This window comes from Drosophila hydei, unplaced genomic scaffold (genome assembly GCF_003285905.1).
Source record: "Drosophila hydei strain 15085-1641.00,03,60 unplaced genomic scaffold, DhydRS2 tig00008119-arrow-pilon, whole genome shotgun sequence".
Lineage (NCBI taxonomy): Eukaryota > Metazoa > Arthropoda > Insecta > Diptera > Drosophilidae > Drosophila > Drosophila hydei.
Window position 1 is genome coordinate 246,606 of NW_022045830.1, and position 23,510 is coordinate 270,115.

At 37.8% G+C, this 23,510-nt stretch overlaps 1 protein-coding gene across 1 annotated transcript in view; it reads left to right on the forward strand.

Annotated features, from left to right (window-relative positions):
• The first annotated feature begins 393 nt into the window (after positions 1 to 393).
• Positions 394 to 23,510, forward strand: part of LOC111605439 (probable muscarinic acetylcholine receptor gar-1) — a 36,172-nt gene continuing 13,055 nt past the window's right edge. Inside the window, exon 1 of the mRNA XM_023323954.2 lies at positions 394 to 529. The gene's annotated coding sequence lies outside the window, so the exon portion shown is untranslated. The remainder of the gene's footprint in view (positions 530 to 23,510) is intronic.

Here is a 23,510-nt window from a genome sequence, read left to right on the forward strand (position 1 = left end):
GAAAAACTAAAAACCAACCGAAAAAAAACAAATATGAAACGAAAAAGTAAAAGAAAAAAGCTAAACAGCTGCCTACATCGACACCAGGAACGAGCAAGCCTGCATAGCTGTTGCTGTGGCCCCGAAGAACGCGCGACCGAAGAAGGATACGAACGAGTCGTGCGCTGTGCCGAACGCTTTATCGTTTACGATAAACACACGACCAACAGTTGCCTGCAACTGGAGCTGGCTAATGGCTGATAGCTGCTGCTGGTTTGGCGAGCCTGGCCAAGGCACAGTCCACATTCGTCCGTTGGGCTGCACAGACGCGTTGCACGGCTAAGTCGACAGGTGTTTCAAGTGTCGTGTAACGGTTAACAGAGATTTGAACCTATCAAAAGACACTGTGTGACAAGTGCGACAGGTAACAGTTTGCAGTGCCGTCGAACGTTTGTCAATTGGCAACACACGGAGTTGACCCTTATTGTTGTTGATGGCCGTAGCGCCTGCGTCAACGGCAACTGTTGCTGCAGTTGCTCAATTTATGCACGTAAGTCCAAGCACCCACACACAACGACAGCTCGCCATGTAGATAAATATGTATATAAATAAATAAATAACAAGAAACGGTCAAAACAAAGCTGAGATTGCCCCATCAATCCTGGCATGAAATTTGATCAATCAAACAGGATGTTCTAGGATATGTGTAGTGTTATCGATTTGGAGCCAAGCACACACTCAGCACACATACACATACACACACACACACATGCTCATCAGACACTCAGCTAGACAGGTGCCAGGTTAAGGTACATCTGCCTAGAAAAGTATTCTAAAAATATGTGAGCACACGGCAAGCGACGATAACGGCGACGGCGATGGCGATGGCAATGGCGACTACAGCCTCCTATTTCACTGGTTGCTGGATTAAAGCCTCAGTCTGCCATGTATGAGCCAAATAAATTGCGGCAAATCTAAAATTGAATTTTAAACTAACGGCTTATAAATAAATATTCTGCACGCTAAGCCAAAATGATTCCCAAAAAGATTAACCCGAATAGCACAGTTGCTTTTTGCTATCTTCTCTTATGCATTTCCAAGCTGAATTTTCACTTGCAGGAAATCAACACGTATTTTATTTTTTATATAAATTGTAAAGTTGCCAATTGCTTAAAAAATTCTTTACAAAAATTTAACTAATTTATAAAAAGTTGTTTCCATTAAAAAATAGAAAAGATTAAATAGAATATTTTCTATAATTTCTGCAGCTTTCAAAAACATTTGGCAACTTTAAAGCTATTTAAAATTCATGCCTACGGAGATTTTATATCATCTAAAAAATAATATTTATATGAAATATAATACAATTTTAAAAACATTTAAGTTTTGTATTTAAAAGCTCTCAAAATTTTCATATTTGAAAAAATCAAAGACAATTTGAAAGGCTCTAAAATATTTTCATATCAAAAGAATATAAGAAATCTATGTCTATCCACAATCTGCCTACTTTTCACTTGAATATTTAATTTAATTATTGATTTTCATAAATTAACAAAAATATTAAAAATTCACAGCAAAACATCTAAAAATTTGATTACAAATTTAAATTGAAAATATCATTTTAAAACCTTTCTTGAAGACAACTTCTTCATTAAACTAATGAGAGCAGCCCCTAAGTAACAGAAGATTAACTTGTTCTAATGGCTCGTTTAAGCTCATTTCAATTATCTCTGTAGCTTGGCAAATGCATTTAACAGTTGCACATGTCTGTGGGCCAAGTTGTTCAATATGTTGGCCAACTGGCCGAAGGCCAAAAGTTTTTTAAAGTGCTTGACCACATGGGGCTTCACCTGCGAGCCGACTGAAAAGCAATAAGCAATGCGCCTCTTCCGCCCACCGCAACCAACAAACACCCAACCACCCGCACTCCGCCTTGTACGCTTTGTCAGTTAAGCTGTCTTTGAGGGGCTGTCAACAGAGCTGGGCAGCGACTGGTGGGGTGTAGGTGTGGGGCATGTCCTGCTGCGGGTCTCGCATGTTTCCGACTGGCTAAATCGCCAACTATAGTATCCATATCCAGTGAACTAAATGTCACTCAGAAAATTCTTGGAAACCGAATCAAACTGAAATGATTTCCGTGGAAAGAAATGTGCCTCAAGGCATGCCAAAAATCAATGTAAAGCATGCAAACGCCCCCTTTGCCCACATGCCCCCTCTGGCCAAGCCTTAGGGCAGCATTTAATGCACACCAAATTCCGCCGGTGGGCGTGTCAACGCCCCACACTTAAATTACTGCTTCACACACTTGTGTAACGTGTAATATGGACAAAAAAGAAACAACAAATACAAATAGAATGAAACAAACCCGCAACACGAAAAGAGCAAAGCGCAAAGAGGAAATCCAACTGCGAACAGCTGACAACGGGTCGGCAAGGGGAGTGGAGGGCGTTAGGGGCGACCAGCTAGTCATCGACACGGTCATAGTCATCATCTTGGGCCGCATTTTCAGCGTTTCGCTTAAGGAAATTTGTGTGTCAGAGAACAGATGAATGCACCCAGCTGCGTAATACGCGTTCACGGCTCAAAAGCCCTGTAAAAAGGCATTAAACAAAGTGTGAGCTTAATGTGCAAAGAATACTCTCAGTGGCCAAGTCCACAATAAATTATCAGACTACCCAAAATATATCTGCAAAATGATTTACTTCTCATACTTGTAATTTCACAAAACCAATATGCTCTTATCAGTACGTGGACGAGCATATATATAGAACAACTAGTTTATTTTTGGGGAAGGCGTGGCATGGCGCTTTACAGTCCCCAGCGGCCTGATTAAATTCGTAAGCCCCGCAAAAAAAAAGCTGAGCAAAATGGCCAGTGAGAGACACCGAAAGTGGGACAGGATGCGTTTAGTGCGGCGCGCAAATGATGAAATAAACGAAACTAATCCAAAAAGAAAACCCAGAACGCGAGCGAAATATGCCAAAATATTTACACTGCCAACCGCAGTTGCCCGCCACGCCCCACTCGCCCCTTTGCTCCCCGGCGGTTCTGCATATAGAGAATGTGGCTAACCGGCTCCCTGTGATAAACATCTTTGCCAAGTAAGCAACAATTTTGGTGCCCCAAATTGGGGTTTTGGTCTTCTTCAGTTTGGTTGTTTTTGTATTTTGGCTCGGTTTTTGTTTTTCGCTTCTTTTTTTTCTTCGTTAGGCTAGCTGATTGGATGACGAGGCTTAAGCGCGTGCAGGCAAATATTTTTAATGATTTTTCCGTTCAGGCGTTCAGGCTTCGATCTGAGCGTTTTGTTTTTTACGCCCCAGTTAGTGCAAAACTAATTATATAGAATGCCAGAGCCAGCATCAGGGCCACGGCCAACACCAGCGTAGATATGGTAACCGTAGCTTGGACAAGAATTTCCAATTATACGAGAGCACAGAACGAGAGAGTGAGAGATAGAGAGAGAGTGCGCGCGAGGGACTTCACACTTCTCGGCATTCGCCTTCAGTCCACGTCAATCAGCAGTTACATCGCTTGACAACCCATGCGTTATGTGTGAAATTTAATCAAATCACACAGCAGCGCAATATTTTTAACAAATCAGAAAAAGCTAACACTAACTCGCCAAAAGCTGACACTTTATATACACTTACTTAGGCTACTTGTATACTTAGGCATTTACATACTCAAAACTTTTCTACAAAATATATGTATTAATATAAAAAATGAAACTGAATGAAAATTGATTTCTACATTTTCAAATTTAAACTTTTTTTAACACTTACAAATATTGTCTTAAAATAAAAAAAATTAAATAAAAATTTGTGAAATTTTTTTCTAATGAAATCAGATATTTCTTTAAAATATTCTTATTCAACAAGTGAACAGGTTGTTACCTTAGCTATTTGATCTATCATCATCAGGTTGATAATCGTCTTGGTAATCTAGTTAAAACCATTTGAATCATAGACTAAAATTTGTATATAAGAAGCAAAGCGAGCGAGTTGTATATTAAGAGAATTTTTTTCTGTTTCAACTAAGTATTGAAATTCTAAGTGAACAAGTGATGTCTTTAGTTAAATTCTTTGAAACACTAATAAAATATTATCTACAAATTTAAGAACCTAACTTATGCCTCTGACTTTTGCTTATAATTTTATTAGCTTTCATTGATAAAAATAATTATTTAACTAGCCTCAGTGCTTTGCTTAATATTGAGCCTTAATAAAGGAAGCATTCAATAAACTAATCTTCAAAAAAATAATTCTTTATTTAAAATATATATGAAATATTATAGTATTTAAAAAAAATAAAACTTTTATTATTAAGCTTTTATTAATAACAATTTTAATTTATATTAAATTTGATTTTGCACTCAAGGTCATAAATTTGTGGACTAAGTCCAATCAGTAATAATATTTATTTCACTTAAAGATTTATTTCACGTACCTTCCTTATATTAAATTAAATTAAATAATAAATTAAATTCAAAGTTCAGCAATAAATAATACACTTAATATTATCTCTCTGATCGGCAATTAAAAAATTATATTTCCTAAATGATTTATATGATTTTCGTAATTATTTGAGATTTTCATTTGTGATTTACCAACTGCATGACAAACAGCTAATGGCTGAAGCAATGTGTAGAGCAAAGCGGGCAACACGTGAGTCCATTTATTCATTTTGCTTTTTTATCATTTTGTTGTTGTTTTTTTTCTGCCTGCGCTGCATGCAAATTTGTATCACGTTCGCGGACATTTTCACTGAAATGTGGCAGGCAAAAAGGCGAGTATGCTGCTCACAGTTGATTCTGAGTTGTTGTTGCTGCTGCTGCTGCGGCTGCTAATGCAAAATTATGGCTTTCAGCTGGAACACGCTGCTACATTTCCGTTTCCGACTTTGCTGTTGTAGTTTTAATGCATAGCACGCGTAGCTGTATGTGTGTGTGTGTGTGTGTGTGTGCAAGTGTGTGTTTAGGTGTGCGTGCGCGCACGTGTGTTTTTGAATGAGTGAGCAACACGTTTCCTTTGACATTGATTCACTCGCGCGTCAGCTGTAAGGATAATGTTTATCCTATCGACTGAAAAATGTTCAAAGTCAGCTAAAAACTTGAAATGCGATTGTAGCAAAGGACGGAAGCAGGGAATACAAAAAAGAAGAACATGCACTTAAAGAAGCTTAAGCTGCGATTATGGTTGGCCAACTATCAGAGTCTGATTTTTCTTCTACTTTTTTTTTTTGTTTTAGCTGCACTTTGATTAAAGCAAAAGCTGTGCAAGCCCTTACCTGGGCAGCCAAACCGTACATCCTTCACTTGGCCAGCCAATTAGGCCAACACAAGTGGGCAGAACGTGTGCTTCGGCCCACTTAACAGCTGCTGCTGGGCTAAAGCCGCGGTCAAGTCCTCTCTCTCGTTCTCTCCCTATTTTTGCAATCCTTCTAGCCAGGCAATTACAAAATGCTGTCGAGCCGTTGCCATGGCTAAGACGTGTGCCTCGTGTCCCTTGCAGGATGTAGCCGGGCATAACTTACTTATTAGTTAAATACATAAAGGCGCGCCAATTTCAATGCAAATGCACTTTTAATTAAATTTGAAAATATAAAAAAAAAGTAATTTCTTAGGGCCCCAAGCTTAACGGGGCTAATAAAATGCAAATAAAATGCTCGCTAATTTAATTTCCGCTTAATTGTTAATTAAAGTGCAATAAAAAACACGCCAATTGCTGCAGAGCAAGGGCAGCTGTTGTTATAGCTGGGCTTCTGCCGCTGGCAGATTTCCGCTCAGAAATTGCAAATTTCTTCGAGTCTGACATTATAATTTGCTTATAAAATCCGCACAAAGTTTTGATGCCGAGCAATTTTAATTCACAAATTACAAACTCTAAGTGCAATTACAAACACGCGTGTATGTGTTAAACAAGCTGATATTACATGCCGCATGCCGCATGCCACTTGCCACTTGCCACTTGCCACATGCCACACACTCACACACACGCACACCCTCTCTCACCGCACCCATGTGGAAAACAACAACAAAATCCAATTTGGGTGTGCCACACCCACAACAGCACGCCCTTACAGCATGCAAAAGCCGTTAGATTGCGGCATCTCAAAAGCAGGCACGGCTCGGACCACAGCATAGCCATGCTTTTTTCGGTTGCCAAGCCAAGCCGATTATCTTTTCATGCTACATTTGTATCTCAAAAAAAAAAAGTCAAATGGCACTAATCCAAATTTCACAAAAGCCGAACAAATTCTAAAATATGAGCTGAACGCATATGTGTTTGGCAGCGTGAGTGTCTGTGCTGGTGTGAGAGACAAAGTGTGTGTGTGTATGTTGTGGGTCCCTACAAAATATTGCAGCCTAAGCGCAATGGAAATAACTAACAGCAGAATCAGATTTTGTGCCTTGCTTGTATTTGTGAATGTGTGAGTGTGTGTTGGTGTGTGTTAGTTACAAAAATTAATCTAAACTGTTACATTGTTGTCCTTCAAATACTCTAACAAAGTGTTGGGTCACATTTAGGCTTAGCTTAAAATATCAAATAAAAACTGTATAACACTATTCAACACAAGCCAACTTTTTGTCACCCAAGTGAAGTGATATGATAGGATTTTTTCACAAATCTCGCTGCTTAAACTATTTTTTTCTTGGTCACTTTAAGTTGATGTTGAACTGTTTTTTTACGAATGTCAATTGACTCTGTTAGACTCTAAGCATGTAAGCATCTCTAAGCATAAGCTTTAAGGCTTAGGTCTATAGTTTCTCAAAGTATCAAGGCGTCAACAACAAATTGATTTTTAACATTTTCTTACCTCATTTTTTCCAAATGTAGTTTTTTTATTAATCTCTATTTTGAGTAAATAAGAAATTCCATGTTATTGGCCCTTTTACAACTTCAGAAAAATTAAAACGAATTTAGATTCAGATTTCCAAAAAACGTTTACCTTGATTTGAATGCCCCTTATCTAAGTTGTGCAGTGTAATTATTAAAGTATAAAAAATACATTTAATTTTTATATAGATAATTAAATATATTGTATATATAATTAAGTACATGTTTAACAAAAGATGGCATCAATCGGCATCTACATATCTAAGCATAGAAATGAAATTTTTTATACGATGCAAATAGCTGCCAAAATGGATACAATGATTATACGATAGTTGACGATAGTCGATGATAGTTGTGCTTATTAATTTGAAGTTCTAATAAGTTTATAGTATATAGCTAAATTTAATAATTTTTTAAATAAATAAAATAATTTTTAAAGTAGTTTTAAAAAACTTCAAGAAATTTTAGCTTTTAGCCATAAGCCGAAGCACAGGTCAGCAAAAAATTTAACAGGCAGCGCAGCTTTAAATATAATATTCAAATCAGAAGCTTGTGCTACCTTATTAACCTACTCGCTTATAACATAGCACATACGAGTTAGTATATATAAATTTATATATAGATTAAAAGTTAATAATTACAAAACTTTGCTTTCAGGTTTAATTATCTTTTGCAGCGCTGACAAATATATTTACTTAGGTTACTTAATTATTTAGACTTGATATTTTCCGCAAGTTGCACAGGTAGAACTTTTAGAGTACAAATACAAAAGCGCATGCAAAATTCGTTGCTTGTTGCATCGTTTGCTGTGTTGTTTATTCTAACGCACATCGTCTTTCCCCCCATTGAGCCTGGCGTTTGCGGCCGTTGCCAGCCAGCCGCACACACATATAAAGTTGAGTTTATCTCAAGAATGTAGATTGCCTGTAAAATATTTAATTACACACTGCGGTGCTGCCGCAGACGCACAGAGAGCCTGGCAAGCCTGGCAAGCCTGGCAAGCCTGGTGTGCCTGGTGAGCCTTGTCAGGCGACAGCACCAGCACTGGCTAACCAGAAAGGACATAACACGCATACGCCATGTATGGCTTAGATGGCTTGTGCTTGTTCACTTGGCAATTTGCAAGTGTTGGCAACTGTGGAGTGTGCTACACACAAGTGACACTTGTATGCATGTGACTGCCGTTCTTCCCTTGTCTGCGTCTGTGTGTGTCTGTGTATCTGTGTATGCTTGTGCAATTTGCTGTTTATTTATTTGCCCTACAGACTTTCGACTAACCTGGCTGTCAGCTTTACAACCAAATAGTTAAGCACTTTTTGCATTTTTAATAAACTGTAGCAGCTCACTTTGCATATGAAATGTGTCTGTATGTATGTATGTGTGTGTGTGTGTGTCTGTAGCAAAATAATACCACACAATGTTTTAAGCACATTCATTCATTAGTTGCCCGGCCACGTCGGAGTGCCAAAATGCTAATTATGTTTATTGAGCGCCCAACAGGGCAAACAACTCATAAGATAGCTAAAAGATACAGTGCGAGTCACTTGAATAACTACTTTAAAAGCACAAAAATATTCAAGAAGAAACTTACTGCTAACCATAAGTAGTATCTAGCTGTAAGATAAGTATATCTATAGGTAACTATATTATGCTTAGAGCAGAGCACTTGCTTCCTACTGCATCTATAACTTCAACTTCAACTTTATAGGCATGTCTACTCCTCGCCAAATTCCACTTCATTGAATATTTATTTACGTTTTTCTAAGCCCAACTCAAGTTGTCTAGGAAAAGCTAAAATATTTCTTATATTTCACACATATTTTTCAAAAATTCCAAAATAATTTTAAAACATTTTATAGCTATCAACTTATGTTTAACTAAAAAGGTTTTCATATGAGTTCGAAAATTAGTTAAGAGTTTTTCCTGACAATTTCTCTATGTTGTTCGCACTAACCAGTTGATTGCGCTAAACTAATGCCTGTCCTGTAAAACACCTGGCTTAAACCATTCAGTTCTGTGTAAAGTATTTGAAATTTTTGCCAAGCGTAGTCTGATATGCTTTCGAGCTCTAGACAGTCATTGCTAAATCGGCTTTGACCTTTCCGGAGAGCAGCAAATGAGTTGCGCTGGCCGCAGAACAACTTTGCATTTGATTTGCGCCAAGGTCGTTTTAAAAATAAGCAGGCGCCAGCCCGGGCACACTGGCCGCAGTGGCGCTGACACACACAGCCTGTCGATCAGTCACTATGTCAGTCAGCCAAGTCAGTCAGTCAGTTAGCCAGTTGGTTAGTGAAAGCCATTTCACTGTAGCCTTGAGCACGCCCAGCGGCATTCAGTCTTTGCATTGACATTGGGTGTGGCCCAAGTCAGGGGCTGGGCCGCGATTTCTGCCACACACACACACGCAGAACAATCTGACGTGCGTCGAGGTGCTAAAGAACGCTCATTGGCTACCTGGCTGACAGACAAGCGAACGACCATGTATATTCGAATTGCTGGCTAGCACATAATTAAAAGCAACATTCGCTTGGCTTTGTGGCATTAGAAAGTTGTTGCAATTACAGAACTTTAATGAGCGCCGCACATCAAATCAGCTCCAACTGAATGATTGGCTATCACATCATTAGAGCAGCGCCAATTGTAGCTAGGTTCAAACGCACTAAGTCGGCTAAGACAAAGGGCTTAATCTAACAATTCCAATTTGCCATTAAGTCCAGTTCTAAATATACTCTAATATATATATAGGCATCAGTTACTGCTGACATAAACTTATTCAGTAACTGGACCCAGGTGGAGCTGCAGCTGCTTTAACTGACCTTCAACGCTGACATTTTAGTTATTTTATTTACTCACCTTTGGTTGCGTGCCACAAACAATTTTCGTACAAATTTATTTATATAGATAGCAGCAGCAGCAGCAGCAGCAATGTGTACAAATTGATTATAGAAATTTCATAAATTATGTTTATTAAAGCATACAGATTGTGTCATTTATATATGGTTAAGAGTCTTTACGAAAATATGTCAACATACTTTTTTCTGCAACTATCTCGGCATTAAAATGCTTTCATATGATTGCTTTTTAAGCCCTGCACCAAACAGAAGCATCCAAATAGAACAACAGCAAAAACACTAAGAACAGAAAAGTTTTATTTTAAAATATTTCAACAATGCGTTTTGTCAGGAGTTTAGCAAATGCGCACAGCACTGCTGACTGACTACCTGTAGTTGCCTTCGGGGCTATTGTTGCCCTGACATGCAAAATACATATATATACAAAATATATGAAATATTTATGAAAGGGAATTTGCGTATTATAAATTGTACAAAAATTCACTCTACTGCAGCAAAGGTAAAAACTTGAAGTCAAGAATAAGTTGAGCACGAAAAGTTGCCCTCAATTCAGGTACTGTACGCTGTATACAATAAGAGTATTCTATACACTTGTACGCTATGAAATTTCAAATAGACTACGTCAATAATGTCAGCTTATGTATATTCATGTCAGTAAAATATTAGGGCATTCTAGTATGTCATAATGCCTGGCAATATAGAGCATATAGATTTAGAACTTGATCAGTGAGCTACAGCGATCTATGCTGCTCTGAGCTGCCTCTTAGTTTCGATGGGAGTACTCAGAGCGGCTCGAGGCAAAAGATGTTTGAGCTTCAGCAGTTCATGCTGTACTGTAATCGTCGCTCCGAAGAGAGGTCTTTTATTCAGGACTCTTATATAATATCTCATATCGTACAAGTGTTTTACTTATGTCCCTATACTCGATGGTCGTAAATTCCTCAAAGCTCTCTCACAGTGCACTTAAAGGCGTCAGGAAATGGCCCCCAATAACAGGTTCTTGCTAGAGCAATATATATACTATATTTTTAAGTTTTTCAACAAATACTTAGGTTTTCTTTAAATTCATATTCATATTAGTATAATAAATTTTGATGGAATTATCTAAACAAAAGTTCAACGTTTTTAAGCAACTCTAATGCAGAAGTGAAAAAACTCGTTTTTATGTGGCTTAGAAATTTTGTAATATCAACTTAAATCTAGATTTTTAAATAATACACTTGTGGTGTCTTTACTACCTTACTTCTTTACTATCATACTGAATTACTACCTTCCTGACTCACCAGCTTACTACCGTATTGCCTTACCACAACCTATTAATTTACTGTAATACTAACTTACTGTACGAGAACATTTGGGTTGGCATACTTAAAGAAAATCTATAAAGACATAATCGGTAAAGACACAATGGTATGTTCCTAATCAAGTCAAATGAAATGAGGCCAGCAAAGAAATTTCCAAGCACGGCCGAGTAGCCTAGGAAATCATCAACGCTACTTGGCTGTCAAGCTATCAGTTAGCAGCATGCACATACTCTACGTATATGCCTAAGACCTTACCCTTTCTCACACATATTAGTCACATACACAAATAACCTTGCATAACTTATAAAAGCCAATTGCACATAAAGACAAGAAGCAAAAAAGGATAGAGCAATTTTAGACTCAGATTTCAGCTTCAGATTCTGCACTTCAGAAACCTAATGAAAAGTTTTGACTGATTCCTGGTTATCAAACTCCGTTGGCTTGTGTAATACGAAAAAGAATATTTAATCATTTCTAATTTACGGTAAAAACGAGCTTCACTCTTTCTAATTGCACAAATCTCTCTGCAAAGATATCATTTTACAGGTATAATTTTGCAGCATTCGCTGATTTCCCGTTTGCTCATAGTGCAGAATAAAGTTTCCCACTCACTTTTTGCTTTGTGCACAGCTGCCTGATTGAGAGAACTGCGCTTCCAAGAAGTATATATTATTTTTGTTATAGCAAACTTTTAATATAATTTGAACGTTTCAACTCGCAAACTAATTACATTAAAATACACCTGCAGTTGCAGCGCCCACCTGCCGCAAAGCTAGCAGCTAGCTACATGATTTAATACTGTGTTAAAGCGTGTACTTAATAATCATAGTTATCTCAGCCACAGATGAGAGAACTGAAGGCTCTAATCACCTTTATGAAGGTAATTCAATTAGTTTCACCTGCAAAGCAAAAAGGTAATTAAATTCGTAGCTGCATGCATGCAAATTATATATTCGATACTTTGTGTGCGTAGTAAAATTACATTTTCAATGCAATTAAATGCACATTCAAATCACTCATACGCACTGCTGCACAGGTATTGCTTTGGCTTGCGCCCCGCCCGCACAGATTGCAGCTAAGTTTCAATACGTATACGCAGCATAAGCCAGCAATGTAAAAAGCTAAAGACCAACGTGTGTATTGACATTTATCTGTGTGGGCCAGGGGCTGGGCACGGGGCAGCTAGTGTCTCGAGTTGGACAATATGGCAAAGAAATGGCTTAGAGAAACGAAAAGTGTTGCAACATGAACGTGTCAATGAGGTTTTTAAGCTCCTTGCTGCTTGACTAGCAGGCAACGACTGACGCAACGTGGCATGCCAACACCCCCAGCTCCAGCCCCAGCCCATCAGCCTCATGCAGCTGAGCCGAATCCGTGCCTGGCCTTTTGTTATAACATATTACTTTGCAGCTCAACATGTTGCGGCTGTGCTGTAAACAGAGAAAAAACGAATGCAGCAGCCAACGAGGCCAGATAAGAAGAGCGTGCAGCATGCTGTGCGCGTGTGTGTCTCTGTCTGTCTGTGTGTGTGTGCGTGAAAGAAAAATACAAACAGCAAAGCTTACACACGCACAGCAAACGGATTATTTGTTTTCGGCAGCTCCATCTTTGTTTGCTATACAGGTTTTTTTTCTGCTTCTTTCTCTCTTTGGACTGTGCCACATGCAGAGTCCTTTATCTGCAGTCCGTGTAAACACCTGCCTCACATATATGTACATATATGCGCACAGCATGAATAAGCTAAAGTGTTGTGTCAAAGCCTAAGGGCTAGTTTAGTGTTATATATGCCAAGTGAAACTAATTTGGCAACAGCTTAGCGACTACTGCCAGTCCCAGCAGCAGCAACAGCAGCAGCTGTCATATATATAGACACTCTATATATATACATAATAGCAGAGTCATCAAATCAGAATTGTATGACACAGTTCCTATGTCTATCATTATGGCTTGGCCTGTGTAATTAGTGCGTCCGAGATATGGCCAGCAGCGCCCTTTTTTCCTCCATATTTTTTTTGCATTGTTAATAAAATCACAACAGCTACTGGCGTCTGTGGGTGGATCGGCCACCCACAAGCGCTTGACCCGCCCTTCGAGGCAGCCAACCGGCCCGACTGCCCTGCCACTTCCAATGCCACAACAAACGCGACATTTTCAATATGCTCGCCATTGGCAAGGCAAAAGTAGCGCGAGGCGTTGCGCAAACATTGGTCAGGTCCGTGCTTACATGTGCGCCTGGCGTGGCATAAACAAACAAAAATAGCCAACACACACACACACACGCGTGCATTTACATTGTTGTTGCTGTTGCTCTTTTTTTTTGTTTTTGTTCCTGCCGGTCGGCCTTTAACGTGTGCAGAAGTCAACTTCCGTGCCCCCTCGAGGCTCGCCCGGTCGCGTTTGTGGTCATCGCACGAGCTGACGCTAACAATGTTATTAAAAACTCATTCAAAGTCAATGTGCGTGTTTGCATATATCTATCACTGTGTGCGTGTGCGTGTGCGTGTGTGTATGCTTGGGTGTTGATAAGGGGAGCGCTCGATATTCCGGTTGAAGTTGTCGCATCTGTTTTTGCATTCGATACGTTTCAATTAGCGCATCAGCGCAGTATCAATCAATCGCGTATTTTACACAGCTGCACAAATTTCGATGTTTGACAGCACTGCAAAAACATGTTTTGCATAATGCAACAACATGTTTCATTTATCACGAGAGCTGAGGAAGCAAACAAACACGAATTTCATATTTACTTTAATTCTGCATTCATAATTTTTGAAGCGTTTAAGTTTTTTCATTACTTAGACTCTAATTTGAGTTTAATTATAATTGTATGATATTTATAAGGCTCAGATATTATATTTGTATTTAAACCAGTCTAAGTTTAGTTTTTATGACAACATTTTTAACAGGCTGTCAAATTTGAGCAATAATCTCTTCATGTTTAATCCTTATATTAGACACTTATCATAGAAACCAATTTGAAGTATTTATCTTGCTTACATAAAATCAAGGCTTTCATCATTTTAACTGTAGTCATTGAGAAACTGAATTTATTTAGTATACATAGATTTATGCCTATGAGAGCGAGCTAAGTCGATCTAGGCATGTCAGTCCATCCATCCATATAGCGCAGCGCTTGCGTTAAGCACCTAAGCTAGAGACTTGAAATTGTAAAAACACTTTCCTATATACCAAGCCCAGTATGAGCTTATGAATTTTATTTTCGATATAAATTTTATCTACTTGATTATCGATAATAATCGATCATTTGATTTTGTTTTATTTGGTTTTACGACAAAAGCTAAAAAATCAAATAAATAAAACAGATTTTTAAGCTTACATAAAAATTGTAAGAAAAAGAGAATTTCGATTAGATACTTCTGCTTTAGCAATTATACATATTCCTCTGGATGATATTGTCACAAAAATGTTCAATAACTTTTTTACAATAGCAATACCCATGTGCGTGTATATGAGTGTGTTGGTATATATTCCATAAAAGAATAGTAGAATAATAAAAATAGCTACGCTGTCAAAATTCAGGATATTTGCTAGTTGGGCACTCCCGACTAAAACACTTTAGATTATTCAATATATCCAATCTACTATATAAGCATATAAAGCTATATATACCTGCATATAGATGACACAAAAAATAGCTAAAATAGTTAATATTCACATTTTACCATAAATAGCTGACCCTCTTTTGTATTACCCCCGAAATGTGTTACATAGTATATTAACACATTGCTACAGCGCGCATTATTAATTATGACAATAATTGCCCAAGCATTAGGATTAGAATTAGCCATGGCTAATGCCGCCGCCATTGCCAAATGCTGATGAACAAAGGAAACTAGAATATTGACTGGCTGGCTGGCGGGCTGGAGAGGGGCGTGGCATTTAATTTCCTGTAGCTGTAGCTGTAGCTGAATCAATAAAAACTCAACTAAAATGAACTTGGTGCCGATGTCTATGAAACATAAAACCCCAAAAGGGTCTGCGAAATAAACAAGCGCCAAAATAAAATGTTACCAAAAACCTTTAGCCATGGATTTGCGGCAGCGGCGATGAACTGATTAAATTGTTGACGGAAACGGAGCTCGGGCTTTGTCGCTTGGGGGTTTGCTCTCTTTATTCTTGTGCCCGTGCCGAGCGCTGACAATGAGTATATTAGTTTGTCTGGCTGTCAACTTGACAGCGACTGCGAAACCGGAGACTTTCTATAGAAACTAATCTAGAGTTATGCTTAGGCTTATAAGCGTGTATTATACAGTCGATCATACTCACATTATTTCTTGTTTTTGGCACATGGAAACTAATTCCGGCAGCGAAGTGCTGCCAATGGACAGCTGCCCCGCTGTCCCGTTCGAACTTTATCGATAAGCGTCGAGGCGCACAGCCAAGCGATGGCAAAAAAAACAAAAAGAAAAGAAAAGAAAAAAAATAAACATGTTTGGGGAAGGGAAATACATTTTTATGGACAATTTGGTTTTTATGTCAATTTACTGTTGTTGCTCAGTGTAAATATGTACAAGACAATTCAAGCAGTTGCACAGCAAATTCCAATACCAATACCGAAACGCCGAAAAGCGAGTGGCAGTGCTTTGGCTCCCAGCTCCAAGTTGGCGCACATTAAAAATGGGCGTTGTGGGGCGCATCGTTCACTGTTTGCCTGATTGGTTGCCGCATTCTGTTGTACGCTGTTCGCTGGGGCGGGTATTATTGTTAGTGTGGCAGAAATGGCAAGGACGATGACTGCGACACGATGTTGTGATAATTGCCAGCAACACTGCCAAGCGAAAAATGGAATGTGCACCGCCCTGCCCTGCCAGCTAGCTGCCAGCTAGGGGCTGCTGTGGCACACTGAGACTTTAAAGATTTTCCTCATGGCTTGCCGAAAGATTTCAGTTTTGTGGCAGCTGTAAACACACAGTCGGGGATTTGGTGCTAAGCCGCGCATAAAGCGTCGACTATGCTTCATACAATGCGCAACGTGCTGTAAAGTGGCAAGTCCTTTATGGTTCATAACTTACGAAGCCCTCACAAAGGAGCAGCATATTATGAACCCAGAGATAAGCATTAAAGTTAAGCAATTCAATTGAATGTCATGATGCTTGCATAGCATAACTTGCCAACATTATTAAATTGATCAGCGTGCGGCTAAAATCTATGCTGCGTCAAATATTTTTTTTATTTTACTTAATTTTTTTTTAAATTAATTTAGCACTTTTTGAATATTGACAAAAATGTTTTTGATATGTCATTTTAATTAGCCCCAAAAAGTACTCTATGTTTTTTATTTATGTGCTGCTTAGGCTTAACTCTAACTTTTATTAAAAATTGCAGGAAAATTTTTATTTTATTATTTATAACATTAATAAGCTTTTACTGTTGACTGTGCAAAGTTTCACAATCGTACCCTGTATAGCAACAAGTGGGTATATGCGTAGCTGCCCTAACTTTACTGTTAAGGCAAATAAAGATTTGCCATTTTCAAGAAAACTAACAAGAAGTTTCTTTTGAAACATTTTAAATAGTTAAAGTAAGTCAAAATATTATTTTTCCTGCAGAGATATAACCCATGGCAACTGTTTTCGTAAAGTCAATACATTTTATAGCTTACACAAAAAATGTGGCACCTGTTATTGCCAAATTGAGTGAAATTAATATAATTTAATAATGATGATGATGATGCTAGTGATTAAATAGAAATGGAAGTTTTTTTTTGCTGAAAATAAAAAAATTTAAATTTTTTTATATTTTTATTTATTTTTTTGCTCAGTCTGCTCTGAAGTTTATTTTTTATTTATTTTTTTTTTAAGCTAACATTTGAGGTAAGCAAAAAGAATTAAAGTTTTATGTATTCAAAAAAAAAAGTAGTCTTGTAAAAATAAATAAGAATAAAAGGGCTCTTTCTGATGTATCGACAGTCGAGTGTAGGTTTATTTATTTGTGTTTCAACATTGTATTAAATCATGCCATACTTTATTTATTCACTTGTTCAATTATTTATTATATACTTGTTGCCTTAAGAATTAAGGCCTTAACAAGCTATTAGCCAAACACATCTTATATTTTGTCTCTTCTAATCTATTCTGTTTCTTAATAAGTTAGCGTCTGTAGGAATAGATTTTATATTCTTATGTAGAGTCAGTCGACTCCAAAAGGCTCCAGTGCACCTTGTTTATAGAATGGATATTAAACAGTGCTAAATTAAGCTTGGACTGCGCAAAGTACAAATGATTTTGAAATAAAAAAACTAATTGACTTTCTTAACTTGGGATCAGAGCATACAACTATATCAGGTTAGCACTACGGGGCATAAGCTAGTTCATCAATCACAATGAAAGCTTTCAAGCTTGTTTATTTGCTCTGCTTTGTTGTCTTTTTTTATTGAGGGCACATTTATAATTCATTTTGCGCTAATTTTGACTATATTGTTTCTGACCAACTGTGTGAGGCAGTTTGTGATTTTGCTGTCAATGCAGTTGCTCGCACACACATCACACAGTAGCACAAGCATGTGTGGCAGCAATTTCTCATTTTTATGCCCGACATGTTGTAAAACCACATTAATGCGATGTAGTCCTTCAGAAGCAACAATCATAATAATAACAACAACAACAACAAGAACAGCAACAGCAACAGCAACAGCAACAGCTGCCAGCAGCATGTTGCATGTGGCACTTATATGCTCTAACTCAGCTACCATCTCGCTCGCGCTCTAGCGCCTACTATCTCTCGTTTGTCTAAGCTGAATTATGACTTCCTGGCAACACGTTTTTACATTTCCGTTTCCGCTGACTGAAATTATTACCATAAAAGTAAGCAAAACTGCCGCAACAGCACCACCAGCCAGCCAGCCAGCCACAGTCCCCACCATAAAGCCCCTTTTAAAGTGCACAATTACGCGCAACAACTCATGGCGTGTTGGTTGCTTGGCTGCCCATTGGAATTTCAAAATAAATCTTTAACGATGCACTGGGGCCTCACGTGCTGGTCTAGCTGCTCCTTGAGCCACATAATTATATGTATACATATATGTATGTGACTGTGTGTGTGCGTATTGTCAACGGTCTTTCGTGCGGCTGCCTGTGTGCGCCACGCAGTTTGTCTGTCTGCTGGGCACTGAAGCGTTTTTTTTTTCTGCGCTCGCTAATGTTGAAAAGGACAACGCTGCGACTGTCATAAAATGTGCCACAACACGTTCTCAAAAAAGTGGAAGGACTCTGTGATGTTATATATTTATATATATAAATTACGTTTTTTTCCTTTTGCTGGGCTACCATTTCTCATAATTTCATAAATAATTACATAATGCGTTGACAGCAGCGACAACAACGACAGCAAAAAAATATATAAATTACAAAACGTTTTATGCGCAAGGCGCAGAATAAAGCATGTAGCATGATATGGATATATATATATATATATATATATATATATATATATATATATATATTTGTGCCATTATATGTATCAAAACATAATGATCTATTAGGCTTAGGTTCAAATTCACAGAAATTTCTTATCAATCAGCAAAGCCTCGGATTTAAGCTTAGATTTCGCCATAAATGAAAGTAAAGCTGAAAAATCTTTTGCGCGTTTAGAATTTTACAGTTGTGAGGTATTTAAATATATACACTTCATATGAAATTTCGTTTTAAATGAAGTTTTAGGTAAGCTTTGCTTTTAAATAAATTTCTTACACTTTGCATTTATATATTTTGAGTTACTCACAAAAATGTATTAAGAAATTTGCCTTAAACAACTCTCAAAATTATACGTTTCTTGGGGGCGTGGCATACCAAAAAACAACATATTTGTGGCTACTTTAAAAGTGGCAAAGGTGAATCCTTGTTGACCTGTTCTACAGCAGCCCACTGAGGCGTGCCAAATACAAAAAATATTGATTTTTGAATAAATGTTGGGTGTTTTGAACCATAAACGCGTGTTACGCAGTCTGCTGCGCCCGACTACAAATTCATAATTTTTTTTGTCTTAAAATATTTAAATAAACTAAGAATTTCTTTATGAAATAGTTAAGCATGAATTTATATTTATTTTATATTTTTTTGGCAATTAATCAATTTCATGTTATTGAAATTCAATTAAAAATAAATGAAATATTTGCAAATGTTGTTTGTTTTATAATTGCTTAGGGTATACAAGCTGGAATACTGCAATGTTGGCAGCTGCTGCTGCTGCTGCTGCTGCTACGGCTGCTGCTGCTGATGTTGCTGACTGTCACATATTTTAATAAAGCGCAATTTTCCAAACAATTTATGCAGTGCTACGCGCGCCCCCATTCTCAATTATGGAAAAAACAAAAAGCAAAAAATAAAAGCCATGAAGAAAGCACAGAAAAATGAATTCCAACACTGCAAATCAAAAAGCAGCGGCGCAAATGAAAATCCATTTCCCACAGCGGGAGAATGAGAAAAATAACGAAAGCAACACAAAACAAAAAAAAAAAACGTTTGCATGTTTCTGAAATCCTTTAAAGTGGAAATTGAAAAGGCAACGAAAAATAACTGCAAAACATGAAAAACTACTCAACGGCAGAAGTATTTGGCGGCATTATATTTTAATGGCACAGTTATTTATAAGCCCCACCCACTGACTGCTGCCCAGTAATAGCCCTCGGTCAGCTGCGATTATCCACTTATCCATATTGTTTAGAATTGGCCCTAATTTACATTGTACACAAATTATGCGGCACATTTCGAATTCAATGCGCCTGACATCTGATAAATTGATAATAATTGATATGATTTTTTCCATGATTTATTCTCCATGTTTTTTCCATGTCCAGATGTTATACATATTTTCAAATGCATTCTTTGGCAATTGCTTGACAATGAAAACCAAAATCTGCTTTGATAGAGGCGAATTATATTAGCCAAATTTATTGGAACTTCAAATGTTTTCAAATTATATCCAAATACGAATAACAAGCTTCGGCTCACTCGCACTCATTGTCAATTGTCAATTAAAACTATGCTCTTCAAACAAGTCTCATCTGTCTAGCTTAGCTTACAATAAATTGCACTTACTAACTGACATTTAATATTATTTAATTAGTTAACACTAAAAGGCAATTAGAGGATTCTAAAAGAACTGTCAGTTACCGTTGACTAACTGCGCTTCAAACTTTACTTTGAATTAGAATTAAGTTTGTAGATGAAACTAAATCAAAAGAGAAGAGAAAGTAGTCGACTGAGCAGTGAGATAAGCACTTCAAACCTGACGCTATAAGAGTCCTATTAAAAAATTAATAAATATGTAGTGATACATTCATATATACAAAAGTTGGAGAAGTAGAGAAGAGTAAATAGAACTGAACTTCGCAGCGCTGATCATTTATTTTTAAACCCTGTAGTTCCGAACTTAAGATGCAGGCGAATTCTTAGGCAGACTAAGCTTAAGTAAAGCCAAACTTGATTAAGAGCAGAATATCTGTCAATCTATACATAGCCATGCTCTATCCTAGCTATGTTCAAAATATAATCAGTTTTATGCCAGACAGAAGCAGGCGTAACTGATTCCATGAAGAATTTATATATTCTTAATCCAATTAAGCAGTTGAGTTGATTCAGACATATCCTTCTGTCTGTGGGTCTATCTGACTGTACATAAGATTCCATTTGAAATCTTACAGTACTAGTTTCACTAATACAGCACGCCCATCTCACATATGTCATAATGTCATGAGATCACTGATGACTTGTTCAAAATCAAATAAGAACTTAAGAGTACTAGAAAAAGCGAGCAAAGGTGCGTCACAGTATGAGAAGAAGCAAGTATGAGAGCATAACATCATATAACATCTCATATGAGTATTATAGTATAAGAGTGTGTGAGCATTGCAGTGAAAGAGTCTATGAGATGAAGGACAATAAGACTATAACAATAAAATAATGTGAGTAGAATAGTTAATAAAAGAATATCCTGAGGCGAAAATTAGAGCAGTTTAAGTCTATAAGAAAAAGAACTAGATATTTATAAGTCTGAAAAGATAGAAGAGTAATATAATATAAGAACTCAAAAGTATAGTTAAAAAGTATAAAATTCTAAGAGCTTAAGAATATAAGTATAATAAAAAGAGTCTAAAAAAAATCGCAGATCAATTTTATTTCAATTCATGAATAACTTCACCGATTCTCTCAAACTATATAAACCGAATATTTTTCAGTCAGTAAAAAAATTATATACTCGCCTCTAATTTCATCTCGTCAATATTGAAAATATCTCTCAGCAAATTCAATCTATAAAGAGCGCACATCTAACCATCAAGCTCAAACTATAAGCAGAATATCTCTCACTTATGCTGAAAGCATAATCAGGATATCTGCCAGTTCGGCTTACAATATGATCTCTCCGCAGCATCTTTTCCAGTCAAGCTCATCGGTAAATAGGATTTCCACCCCTCAAGTCCCAACCATAAACAAAATATCTTTCCGTCAAGCCCACTCAACTGGCAATTTTCTGCTCGTTAATTATGTAAATTGTGTAGTCAGAGCAGTTATTTGTTTAGGGCAAGTTATGCGGTAGCATTTAGTTGCAGCTGTAGCTACAGCAGCAGCTGCAGCTGCAACTACAACTGCAACTGCTACAATAGCAGATTCACGGCTGCATGAGTTATGAGCCGCGGCTCAGGTCGAGGCTGAGGCTGCGCCACTGTTGCCACTCAGCAAGTTGCATTTAATTGTAAAGGGCAAAGTTTTTCGCTGGCTCGGCCCAGCTGGAGCCCAGGCGTAGGGCAGCGGCGGTGCTTTCTCAGTATCTGTGAGCTAATGAAATCAGCGATTGTACAACTTGGCCCAACTGTCATCGAGTTGTTGCAAGTTTCATTCATTTGACAAGCATTATTTAGCAATGCGAAGCCAATTTGCGCGAATAACAACGGAGCTGCGAATGCCAGCAGATGTCCTGCTGCTGCCACTGCCCCTGACTACTGTTGCTGTTGTGGCACGTAGCTGCTCTACCATAAATCTGTTGCATAAACTTGGCTGCTGTGCGGCAAGCACATTAACGACCCACATGAAAGATGCATGAGACACTGGTGCGTGCAACATCAGAGCCTTTAGCCTTCAGACTTCAGCCTTCAGCCTTCCACCACAAACTTGCCTCCCAGCACGCCAAATACTTTATGCGATTATAATAAAGTCGACTCTATAAAGTTGTCATATATTCAATTCCCCACCTGCCTATAGCAGCAGGTGGTGCGGTTGGCTTCTTATTACAGCGTAGCATGAAAGTTGTCGAATTATTATTGCAGCTGGCCCATTGATCGATCGACTCAACAACATGAAAATGTCAGCAAAATTAAGGCTCATTGAAATTATTTGGCCGCAACTGAATGGCGATTGCCACACGCTATTATTGCCACAGCTTAGCGCACCATAGACAAACGCACTGCTCGCTGTCTAAGCCTTTAAGGCCTGCTAATTGAGTGCTTATCGATTAATGTGCCGCAGTCCGAAATCCCCATTAATTATGTGAACACGCAACGCCCTGCGGGCAGTGTGCAGCTGTGTGTGTGTGTGTGAGTGCTGAGTGGAGGGTGTAGCATTTCCATACGAAGTGTCTTTTAATTTGTGTACTCAAAAATTCTGCTTGCACACGCATAAAATATGGCGTGTCATAAAATATAGCAGAGGCGTTAACGTTCCTCACACAGGATGCTGCTCAAGCCGGATAATAGTATGAAACTGAAGGGAGTGCCCGACTGGAAGATGCCCTGTAAAAGTTTATTGGAAAGTGCATAAGTCAGTACTTATTTGATGTGGCAGAAAAGTATGCTTTACGATATACGATATAAGGTTTACTATACGATATTCCACATATTGCACTTCTGCCAAGCACTTGCTTGGGCTTAACGCAATCGAGTCTTACAGACTGACTCTACCTTATCATTCTTTTGGCTCTATCATTCTGTGATTATTCATATAACAACACACACTCACAATCGACTGTTTATGTACTACTCAGCTCCCACTTCCAGGCATCATCCTGCAAAGTCGAAGATCTCCTCTGTCAGCTTCATAGAAACAAAAGGCACACATCAATAGATCTTTACAGAATTCAGTATAGCTGAATAACAAACTTATGATTTCTATTTGAAATACTTATATGTATCTTCCTTAAAGACTTGCATAATGAAATTCTTAGATGATCCTCTATATTGTTGCACATCATCTTCCAATAATATATGCCCACAACATGTACTACTAGATTCCAAATTTCAGTTCTCTAGCAAAAGAATTTAAACAAACAAAATACCATCTAGTAAGTCCCCATTTGCCATTCGCCCTTATAGACGTGAACTGATCATTTTTTACTCGATCTATGAAGCATTTTTAGAGCCAACCGCGTTTAGTTGTTTGGGATTCCAGCTCTAGGTCTCCAGTAAATACAGCTAGACTCGATTGCTCATGTTCCCAAAGGGCAATAATATATGCAGAATATATTTAGGAATTTTCGGTTGTCAATATGGCTTTATATTGCAAATATAAATTACCAGATATGACATTTCT